Source organism: Schistocerca nitens, chromosome 2 (assembly GCF_023898315.1).
Source record: "Schistocerca nitens isolate TAMUIC-IGC-003100 chromosome 2, iqSchNite1.1, whole genome shotgun sequence".
In the NCBI taxonomy this organism is placed as follows: Eukaryota; Metazoa; Arthropoda; class Insecta; order Orthoptera; family Acrididae; genus Schistocerca; species Schistocerca nitens.
The window spans coordinates 168,147,285-168,159,731 of NC_064615.1; positions in this window are offsets into that span (position 1 = coordinate 168,147,285).

Below are 12,447 nucleotides of genomic sequence, written 5' to 3' on the forward strand. Positions count from 1 at the left end.
AACCTTTAAATCGGCCGCGGTCCGTTAGTATACGTCGGACCCGCGTGTCGCCACTGTCAGTGATTGCAGACCGAGCGCCGCCACACGGCAGGTCTAGAGAGACGTCCTAGCACTCGCCCCAGTTGTACAGCCGACTTTGCTAGCAATGGTTCACTGACAAATTACGCTCTCATTTGCCGAGACGATAGTTAGCATAGCCTTCAGCTACGTCATTTGCTACGACCTAGCAAGGCGCCATTATCATTTGCTATTTATCTTGTGATGCATGTACCGTCAGACCGATGTTCACCAATTATGGATTAAAGTTAAGTATTCCAGAAGCTACGTACCTTTTTGCTAGTCTTAATACCTTTGCCTGTTCCAGACCTCACGCCAGCCTGCGTGAGCTTAAACACGTGCCTTTCGGTCTCCCGTCCATTATGGATTGGCTGTCTTGCCAGTCCACAACAGAAACTATGCTTGCCTTACTCCCTTTTTAATTTGAGCATATCTCTCTTATCGGCCCATTGTTATTGTTTCCTGTTGGTTACAGAATAGAAGGAAAATTACTCGTATTCCCCTATATCTCATATCTATTTTACTATGAATTTTGATCCCGTTGCACATTTGATGCTAGTCAAACGCTTTTTCTACGATGACAACTCGTATGAAGGTGTCTTGCATCCAATGGCATACACTTCAGAACCGCCTCTCTGGTGACTTTTCCTTTCCAAAGTCGACACAGATATTCAGGTAACTGATCCTCAAATTTCTTTTTATTACTCTTCACAATTCGGTTCTTATCAACTTGTATGCTTGGACTGTAAAGCTGTTTGTACGATTATTTTCTCATTTATCCGCCTTTGATATCTTCAAATTTGTTTGGATTATATTCGCCAGAAAGTTTGATGGGATACTTTCATTTTCATAGACTTTAACTTGAATAACCGTCAGACTGCCACCTTCTTCTAACAGTTTTAGAAATTCCGAAGGGATCTATGAATTCTACCTTGTTTGATGGTAAGTCTGCTAAGGCTCTTTGAGACCGTAATTATGATGCTACATACTCAAGTCTACATAATTTCTTCTGCCATCACATCAACAGGTAGGTAAAATACTCCCTCCCCCTCCCATTTCTATCGTTTGCGTATTGAGTTCACTCTTTCAAACAGTACGCACTCTCCTATGAGTATAACAACAGAATTATATTCATGTTCAGAAAAAGCGAAACACCTTGAATGACTAGTCATATTCCGAGGACAACGACGTTAGTGTATTCCGGAAAATGATTAGCATTTCAGTCACCTCGGTTCAGCATGTGTTCTGTTGCCTAGCAGGCTCCGATGGCAACGACTCGTATAAGGCGAGACGGCGGCCTGTGGTATAGGCATCCGTGCTACATTCACCTTGTTCTAAAGTTCATCTGTGGTGGTGGGCACTGGTCACAGTGCTGCACACGTCGGTTCACCATACTCCACACATTTTCGATTTGGGATAAGTGTGGAGATACGGCAAGCCAGGGCAAAAGGTTGACATCCTGTGACTTCAAATAGGCACGTGTTCGTGCAGCACCATGTCGTCGTGCATTTTCTTGGTGAAAAATGGCGTCTGGCATGTTGTGCATAAAAGATATGGCTACGGTTCGCAGGATGTCTTTCTCGTAGGTCACACTGGTCACAGTGCCCTGGACACGTTCCAACTGTGATTTGCGTTTGTACCCAGTAGGAACCCGCATCATAAGGCCTTCAGTTGGGGTTGTATGCCTTGTGCAAATGCAGTTACTGTGACGACGCTCCCCCTGACTGCGGCAATCCAAAATGCGGCCGTCATTTTCAAACAGAAGATGGATTCGTCCAAAAACACTACCTGATGCAACTTCTGTTCCCAGTTAGTAAGTTAATTTGTTAATTACGTGTTCCATTGATCAATAGCACGGAAAACCGTTATGATGTGCAACGTGTCAAATGCACAAGAAATGCGCACAGGAAACAAGTTTTTTTTCTTTTTTTTACATTATTGTGCTATACCTAAATATTTCTATTATCTATCCCATTTCCTAAATGGTACAAAATGCTTATATTACATATCCAGATTTATTTACTCATATTCAAGAATTCATCTGTGGTATAGAAGGAGTTGTCAGGGAGGCATGATTTCAATTTGTCTGCTGTCTGTCAGACATTTTATTTCATCTGGTAATTTATCAAAAAGTTTTGTAGCAGCATATTTTACCCTTTCTGTGCCAAAGATAGATTAAATAAAGGATAGTGTAGGTCTTTCTTTTTTCTGGTATTGTAATCATTAATGTCGCTGTTGATTTTAAAGTGGTCCATGTTGTTGAGAAAAATTTCATTACTGAGTAAATGTACCGTGCAGCAGTTGCAATAATTCCTAACCTTTTAAACAGATGCTTAAAAGATGTGCGACTATGAACCCCACACATTATTCTAATTACTTTCTTTTGAGCAGTGAATACCTTTTGCCTAAGTGTTGAGTTGCCCCAGAATTTTATTCCGTATGACATCCGTATGACATCCTCAAAATTGGCAATTATTCTGATTGGAAACGTTGGTAAACCTAGTCGCTTTAGGAGATCCAAAATATGAATTTTCCAATTAAGATTCTCATCTATATGTACACCCAAAAGCTTGGTATGCTCTACCCTAGCTACTGACTTCTTTTCTTGTGTTATGTTTATTGATGGAACTATACTTTTTGCAGCAGAAAATTGGATGTACTGTGTTTTTTTCAAAGTTCAGAGCAAGCCCATTCGCAGAAAACCAATTAATAACTTTTCCAAAGACCTTATTTGTATCATTTTCTATCGGAATTTCTTTTACTGGATTAATAATTATGCTTGTATTGTCAGCAAACAGTGTCAGTTCAGCTTTTGTTTCACATAAGAAGGGAGGTCAAGAACAGGAGGGGACCCATGATCGAACCTTGTGGAACACTTAATGTAATTTCACCCCAGTTACATGAAGTGGCAAACTCGTTTGAATCACTTCAAGGATATAAAGAGACTATTTGCTTCCTGTTCTGCAGATATGACTTAAACAACTCATATGATGTTCCATTTATACCATAGAATTGTAATTTCTCTAACATAATGTCATGATTCACACAATCAAATGCTTTGGATAAGTCACAGAATATTCCTACTGGTGTCATTTTACTATTTAAAGGCTTTATTATGTGGACAGTGAAATTGTACATTGCTGTCTCAGTGCAACAGCATTTCTGAAGTCCAAACTGTGATTTACTAAGTATCCCATTACTGTGGGGATGGCTAACCATTCGTGAGTACATTACTTTCGCAAAGATTTTGTAAAATGCTGTAAGCAAGGATACTGGCCGGTAATTATTGATATTTGTGATTTCCCCCTTTTTGTAAAGAGGCCTGACAATGTCATATTTTAACCTGTCTTGAAAAAATACCCTGAGTCAGTGATGCATTACATGTGTGACTCAAAACATAAGCTGTAATTGGTCCAGATTGTTTTAATAACTTGTTAGAGATGTCATCTACTCCAACAGAACATTTATTTTTCAAACACTTAATAATTTTCCTTATTTCACAAGAGGTTGTTAGATGGAACTTAATCTGACTAAAATTTTTCAAAACTGACTCTTCAATGTACTGCCTGGCCTTTTCTTTTGAACTATTCTCGCCAATTTTTTCTCCTACACTTAAGAAGTGATTGTTAAATACATTGGCTACCTGTGTACTGTTGGTTAAGATGGTCTCATTCTCTTTGACAGTATTACTACCTACCCCAGTGATTACTTTTCCTGTCTCCCTTCTAACAACATTCTAACTGATTTTATTTTATTGTTGGAGTTGTTAATTTCTTGTGTATCATACATATTTCTTGATTTCCTTACAAATTTTCTCAGTATGTTGCAATAATTTTTATAGTGTAGAACTACTTCTGGATCTTTACTAGTTCTTGCTGTCTCATACAGTTTTCTTTTTCTTTCTGAAGACACTTTAATACTGTAGTAATCCAAGGTTTCTTTGAAAACCAATGTTCAAACAGGGATATAAATTTATCAAGAAATATGCTGCATTTATCATTAGCATTTGGCTCATTATATACATCTTTGTAGTTTACATTTCCAAAACTTTCTCTGAAATGTAGATACCGGGCTGAGCACCCTCACACTTTTACTTAATGGTTTCTGAAGTGTACACCCTGTTGGGTTTTGTAAGTTAATCAGTTGTGCATCATGGTCAGATAGTCCATCTACCACAGGGAAAGCATGTGTTTGTTCTATATCATCTTGCTGTACAAATACATTATCTATTTGGGTACCACTGTCCTGACCTACATGTGTAGGGAGATTGACCACTGATTCTAAGTTATATGTTGTAAACAACACTTCTAGTTCACTTTTCCTATGAGAATTGCTTAGAAAGTTAACATTGAAATCCCCACAGATTAATAACTTCTTTTTGTCTGACAGACAGCATAATAGGGAATGAAACTTTTTTTATGAATAGCTCCCAATCTCCTAGTGGAGACCTGTACACTGTTGCTAATATCAACACAACATTATCTAGCTGAAGTTCACATGCACAAATCTCAAAGTGCAGATCAATACAAAATTTGCTTTCTTCAACAGTTCTGTTTTATGAAAATGGCAACTCCTCCTTTATCCATACTAGTTCTACAAGTGTAAGATGCTAAATTATACCCATTTATACTGAAATTTTCCATCCCCACAGTTACATGGTGCTCAGACAGACAAAATATATCAATCCAATTCTTATTTTTGAGATCATCTAAACACATCATCAGCTCATGTACTTTATTTTTTAGTCCACTGATATTTTGGTGAGGTAAGTTGATACCACCCTTAGCTTTAACCCTATTTGCTGTGCATGAAGTTTCTTTTCTTCTATTTTCCTTGGTTGTTGTCTGTCTGGAATTTGGCTTTACCCTACAGAACATGTCTGCCTGGTCCCAATAACAACAGGGATCACCCTTTGTGTGACTGTGGCGCCCCTTATAATATCTGCTAATAGAGAAGCTAACTTATATTTCCCCTTCCTATTAAGGGGCAGGCAATATATAGTGTAAACCCACCTACCAATGGCATCAACTGGAACAACACTCATGTGAGACTTTGCCAGTGTCTGGAGCACCCCGTTCAGCTCAGTGTTAACACACCTTACAGCAGTGTTTACTCAGGGCTGACCATGGCGCTGAAAGACCTCCACAAAACCCTACATCCGTGTGCCTAGTTTCTGCTCCTGTTTTATCCAGGTCATTCCTGATACTATATCGTGGATTCATAGCCAGGCTGTTTCCTGCTCCCCCAACTATAATTACCTGATCTTCCTTCTCAAAGTCCTTCCATAGCTGACCTAAGATTTCTGTCACCTGGCTAAGGCTATCACTTGGTTTCACAAAACTTGTGACATGTTACACTGTCCCTAATTTCTCCTGAAGCTGGTGGCCCACACCCCTCCCATGACTGCTACCTATAAGCAGAATTCTTCTTTTCCTATTCTGGTTTGACCCCGACCTGTCTTTTTTCTTTAAGCTAGTATTGTGCTTCAACCTACATTCAGCTACATCTGAATGAGGCCCTTCCTCCACTACTTCAGATAGCAAGCCAAACTCATTTGCTAACTGAATTTCTGAAGTTCAATACACCATTGCCTTCTAGTATATTTTTACACATTCGTCAAAATTAGGAGGACAAAATGACGACGCGGAGTTACTCTTTAGCCTATATAGTTCCTGTTAAGGTTTCTTACAACTGAATTATTCTAGAGCAAATGCTGCTCTGAGGTGAAGTAATTGACACTGGAGAGTGTACGTACAACGCCACATAAAAGAATTGTGAAAACTGATGACCCCAAGAGGACGTTATGGTAAAGTCAGGGTAGTTCGTAGAGAACAAACGCATTCTTAGTCCACGACACCTTCAGAAGCAGCACTACTGTCACTCTCTGACCTTCAACAGCGCCGACATTTTTACTATTTGTTGACACTCGTATTGCACTGGATGCCAGTTTTACCTTCCACAAGCACAAAAACAACGTGTTCCCTTTTAAACTACAATTCGCCACCTTTCTTACATTAACACCTCTCAATCTGTGACTCAGCACCATCAATGTTTCGCAATTACTCGAGCTGGAATAGTCATATCGTCGGTTTACATGGAGAGGGTCGTGTAATTTGATGTTGGATGGTCGTTGGTATGCAGACTGAAGGGGAACTACTGCGGCTTATCCTGCGGCTCTTTCTGTCGCCTAACTTCCATTTTAAGTGAGCGCCTGAAAAATATATGCGTTTTAGGTCCTCACCTACCATACTGATTCGATAGTCTACACATCTAAACGTCCATATTCGGTTAACCACTGTGAAGTTCATGGCAGTAGGTACTTTTGATTTTAACATGTATTTGAACTTCTTTCTATTACTTTCGTGAACGGAGCCGTGGGGGGTTCGTTACTCAGATGATGCTTTGCCCATTGTCATTAGCCTAACTTTTGTCTTCGCGGTCTCTGCAGGAGCATATCTCCAGATCTACATCAAATTTACATCTACATCAGTACTCTGCAATTCACAATTGTCTACCTTGAAGCTGTTTATGTAGCGCTCCACTCTCTCGAACATCTATTTCGCTTTTTACGAAGAGTATTCTGCCTGTGTAGGCAGAGGCCAACAAATACTTTCACATTCGGAGAAGAAAGTAGGTGTAAATATTGCAAACAGTCACTTTATTGTATAATTATATATTAATCTGTGAAACGGTTTTCGAACTTTTTCGGGTTCATCTTCAGATGCTTTATGGAAGTTACATCATTATTTCTTGCATAATGATGTTAACTTCCAGACACTATCTGAAGATGAACCCGAAAAATTTTGGAAACCGGTTCATGGAATAATAAACAATTATTCAAAAAAGTGACTCGTTGCAGTTTTGTGAAGCTACATTCAGTGACAGTCACGGATTCTAAAATATCCGTAATGGATAACCTTAAGAAATTAGGTGGTTGAAATTTCGTGAAAAGGTACTAGAAAACTAGTCTTTCAAGCCTTCTGAAATGGAATTTGGAATGGCGGTCATTATCAAGCGTCTGGCAGTTTAGGTATCTGAACACATCCCTGATACTCACCCATAGTTTAAGCAGAGCTGTGGCCATTCTAACGTTGCCATCGGCTCTTTCTACTGTCCAGTCTGAACGTTACAACGTATGAACGTTTCTCCACAAAATACCACTCGTAGCATCTGAGTATTGCTGTTCAAATGGCTCTGGGCACTATGGGACTTAACTGCTGTGGTCATCAGTCCCCTAGAACTTAGAACTACTTAAACCTAACTAACCTAAGGACATCACACACATCCATGTCCGAGGCAGGATTCGAACCTGCGACCGAAGCGATCACGCGGTTCCAGACAGTAGCGCCTAGAACCGCTCGCCCACTCCGGACGGCAATATTGCTGCTGTGGACCGAAATTGGTTACCAGTATCTCATAATACAGTGACTGTCAAAAATAAAAAAAAAAAAACTTTATAAGTCAGTCGCCGATATACTTAGATGAAACGGCTACTTTTCTTTCTTTCAAACACAGATTAGTACGTTTTCCATTAGTGATTTAGTGATTCTAGGAATCTGGAATTCTTTACATGTAATTGTAAAATGTAAGCTTTCTCAGCCGGAACATTGGATACTTCATAGGAAGTTCAGGTCTTACTGACTGTTTCTGTCTCACATCTGCATTTTAATTAGAAAGTACTGTGACAATTTTAATTCAGTGAACTGATTCATTGAATTGACAAAGGACGTGAGAGAGTGATGTGCACATATGCAGATGGGGGTAGTATCGCGCACACAGTGTATAAAAGGTCAGTGCACTGGTGGAGCTGGAAAACCTTGGCGTCGTCGATGATTCCCGGGTTCAGTCGGTAAGAGCTGATAGTAGCGTTAGGGTGGTGCCGACCCCACGAAGCCATGGACCCCAGCTGTGTAAAAAACCCTGTGCAAGGCTCCATAAGGGTGTGGGCCGTGTTTACATAGAATGCATTGAGTCCTCTAGTCTAAATGAACCGATCATCCGCTGGAAATGGTTATCTTCGGCTACCTGGAGACCATTTGCAGCCATTCACGTACTTCACGTTCCCAGACAACGATGTCAGTCACCGGGCCACAATTAACTGAGTACAAATGACATCTCCACCAATGCACTGCGCTGTCATATCTTGTGTGAGCTATAGGCCACTCACAACAGTGTATTAAGGGCATGGATTAAGCAACTGTTGGTTACGTCAGATGAATTCGCAATTGCGAGTAGTGACTACCATCAGATGTAGAACGGAATGGCGACAGTGAAATTTTCTGCCGAAGCGGGACCCGATCCCTGATTTCCCGCTCCGACACAAATTTTGGTAATTTCCAAGAATGATTGCCTATCGAAGTCGCTGGGTCCAAACGATACATATCGAACGTGCGATCGTAAATCGATCATGCGACTCTAGTGGCGGTCGTTATGAGTATGTTTACGTTCGTCACTACAGCAACGACAATAGAGGAGCGTCACAAAAAGTACTTTTAATTGCAAAGGAGACGATCTACCTTACTCGTCGTCGGTGTTGTCATCATGTGAAAGTCCATTACGGTGGTCTGGATGGATAATTTGCAAGAATCGAACCATGTATTCTTCCTGATACTCGTTCGATTTCCGTAATGTCCGCAATGAAATAGTAACGGTATTTCAGCATCGAAACTGTTCTTTCCTGGTCCGGTAGTACACCTTCTTTGCGGCAAAAAGTCGAACAATTTTCTACGCTTGACAAACATGGAATTAGATTGTTCCATGTGAGAGAATCCGCCGAAGAAACGTCAAGAACACCAGAGATCCCAGTCACTAACGACATATATCGTCTGGGTTTCCCTAACAAGTCACAAATAATTCGCGGAGGCATGTAATTTAGAGCAAGTAAGGGAACGAGGGAAAACAGATAAAAATACGATCACAACGCCCGCCTCGGGTGTCACATGAACGATTTACGATAGCACGTTCGATATGTATCGATTGGACCCAGCGACATCGATAGGCAATCATTCTTGGAAATTACCGAAGTATTCATTGACGTCATTCCATTCTACAGCTGATGGTAGTGACTATTCGCAATTGCGAATTCATCTGATGTGTTTAGCAACGGCTGTGATCGCCGCAGTGCATCGTCATCATAATGACACCGGCACTACAATATCATAAAGGTTAATTGTGTTACTCATTTACTTTCATGTCCTTCCTCAACGTGTTCGGTAAGGGATAAGATTTGGCTGGTGCAGGGTTTCACTGCTCTTACACCGGCCTGTTGGATCCACGATGCCTGCTCTGCGCATCAGTACCAGTCGTCTGTACAGGCGCAGAAGCCATCGTACGAGATGTAGACCGCTTTGTGCGTTGTAACACTGGACGAGAGGCAGACGAGCGTCTAGACACGCCGGTCCGCGGGTCCTCGACACCTATCTGGGAGGATGCGTAGCGGCAGACGGTGACGCAGACACGGCGCTGGCACGTCCGGACGGAAATAACGGAGGCGCGGCCTGGCGAGACGGGACGGCCCGCATGGCCACGCCACGCCACGCCCTGCTGTTGTCGGCACCGCAGCCGGCACCGCAGACACGCCCGTAATGACTGCCGCTTATTATAGACGTCTGCCCTCCCAAGGGCGAGCGGCAGGAGTGTCGCGCCGACCGCGGCTACGTTACCCAACCCGGGAGTCTCGTCCGACTCGCCGCAGTGAGATCGGTCTGGTGCTAATAGCCCTGTCTGTAAAAATTATTTTCAAAAAGGGAACACTACCTGGTTTCAGAACATGTGTCCCATCTTCAGGCGCATAATAATATGTGAGTCCACAAAGAACGCATAACTAAGATTAAAATAGGTTAAAATATATTAAAATAGTGCATCCTGGTCATGGGACGCTAGAAAATATAATTTTCAATCCTAGGTCTGTCAGAAAGCCTCTTGCAGAGGAGGAAAACAGTCCAGGCTTAGGAGCGCTCTGCACGTGTATCCGCATGAAGGCAGACAGGCAGTCTTGCGAACAATGTTCCACAGACACCCATCATATCAGTAATAAGCCCAACCGAAAGCTGCTTTTTCTTCCATCCTCGGGTTCTCCTTCAGACTAGCCGGATAGGTGTATAGGCAGCCCTGTGTTCGAAAGATCATCCATCTGTCTTCATGCGGGCCCATGAGTAAAGCGCCCCTAAGCCTGGACCGTTGTACTCCGTTGTGAGAAGGTTTCTGGCAGACCTGGAAATGAAGAGGATATTCTTTTGGATGCCACGTACCAGGGATGCACTATTTTAACGTATTTTCAACTTACTGGGCTCACATTTTAATGTATAACTGAAGATGGGACATATGTCCTGAAACCGGGTAGCACTTTTTAGAAATAATTTTTACAGCTTAGCAAAATGGCTAAGCAGGGATGGCTAGAGGACAAATGTAAGGATGTAGAGGCATATCTCAATAGGGGTAAGATAGATACTGCCTAATGGGAAATCAAAGTGACTTTTGGAGAAAAAAAACTTGTATGAATATCAGGGGCTCAGATGGAAACCCAGTTCTACGCAAAGAAGAGGAAGCAGAAAGGTGAAAGGAGTATATAGAGGGTCTGTACAAGGGTGATGTACTTGAGGACATTATTATGGAAATGGGAGAGGATGTAGATGAGGACGAAATGGGAGGTACGATACTGCGTGAAGAGTTTGACAGAGCACTGAAAGACCTAAGCGGAAACAAGGCCCCGGGAGTAAACAACAATCCATTAGAACTCCTGATAGCCTTGGGAGAGCCAGCCCTAACAAAACTCTACCATCTGGTGAGCAAGTTGTATGAGACAGGCGAAATACCCTCATTCTTCAAGAAGAATATACTAATGCCGGCCAGAGCGGTCGAACAGTTCTAGGCGCTTCAGTCTTGAACCGCGTGACAGCTACGGTCCAGGTTCGAATCCTGCCTCGGGCATGGATGTGTTTGATGTCCTTACGTTAGTAAGGTTTAAGTAGTTCTAAGTTCTAGGGGACTGATGACCTCAGATGTTAAGTTCCATAGTGCTCAGAGCCATTTGAACCATTTTTTGAACATACTAATTCCAGTCCCAAAGCAAGCGGGTGTTCACAGATGTGAAAATTACCGAACTATCAGTTTAATAAGCCACGGCTGCAAAATACTAACATGAATTCTTTACAGATGAATGGAAAAACTGGTAGAAGCCGACCTCGGGGAAGATCAGTTTGGATTCCGTAAAAGTGTTGGAACACGTGAGGTAACACTGACCGTACCACTTATCTTAAAAAATAGATAAAGGAAAGGCATTTGTAGACTTAGAGAAAGCTTTTGACAATGTTGACTGGAATACTCTCTTTCAAATTCTGAAGGTGGCAGGGGTAAAATACAGGGAGCGAAAGGCTATTTACAATTTGTACAGAAGCCAGATGGCAGTTATAAGAGGCGAGGGGCATGAAAGGGAAGCAGTGGTTGGGAAAGGAGTGAGACAGGTTTGTAGCCTATCCCCATTGTTATTCAATCTGTATATTGAGCAAGCAGTAAAGGAAACAAAAGAAAAATTTGGAGTAGGATTTAAGATCCATGGAGAAGAAATAAAAACTTTTGAGGTTCACTGATGACATTGTAATCCTTTCAGAGACAACAAAGGACCTGGAAGAGCAGCTGAACGGAATGGACAGTGTCTTGAAAGGAGGATATAAGATGAACATCAACAGAAGCAAAACGAGGATAATGGAATGTAGTCGAATTAAATCGGGTGATACTGAGGGTATTAGATTAGGAAATGAGACACTTAAAGTAGTAAATGAGTTTTGCTATTTTTGGAGACAAATAACTGATGATGGTCGAACTAGAGTGGATGTAAAATGTAGACTGGCAATGGCAAGGAAAAACGTTTCTGAAGAATAGAAATTTATTAACATCGAGTATAGGTTTAAGTGTCAAGAACTCGTTTCTGAAAGTATTTGTATGGAGTGTGGCTATGTATGGAAGTGAAACGTGGACGATAAATAGTTTAGACAAGAAGAGAATAGAAGGTTTCGAAATGTTGTGCTACGGAAGAATGCTGAAGATTAGATGGATAGATCACATAATTAAAGAGGAGGTACTGAATAGAATTAGGGAGATGAGAAATTTGTGTCACAACTTGGCTAGAAGAAGGGATGAGGTGGTAGAACATGTTCTGAGGCCACATGTGATCACCAATTTAGTATTGGAGGGCAGTGTGTAGGGTAAAAATCGTAGAGGGCGGCAGGGAGATCAGTACACTAAGCGGATGCAGAAGGAGGTAGGTTGCAGTAGGTACTGGGAGACGAAGAAGCTTGAACAGGATAGAGTAGAACGGAGAGCTGCATCAAACCAGTCTCTGGACTGAAGACCACAACAACAACAGCGATTTTATCATTGACAAATCAACGC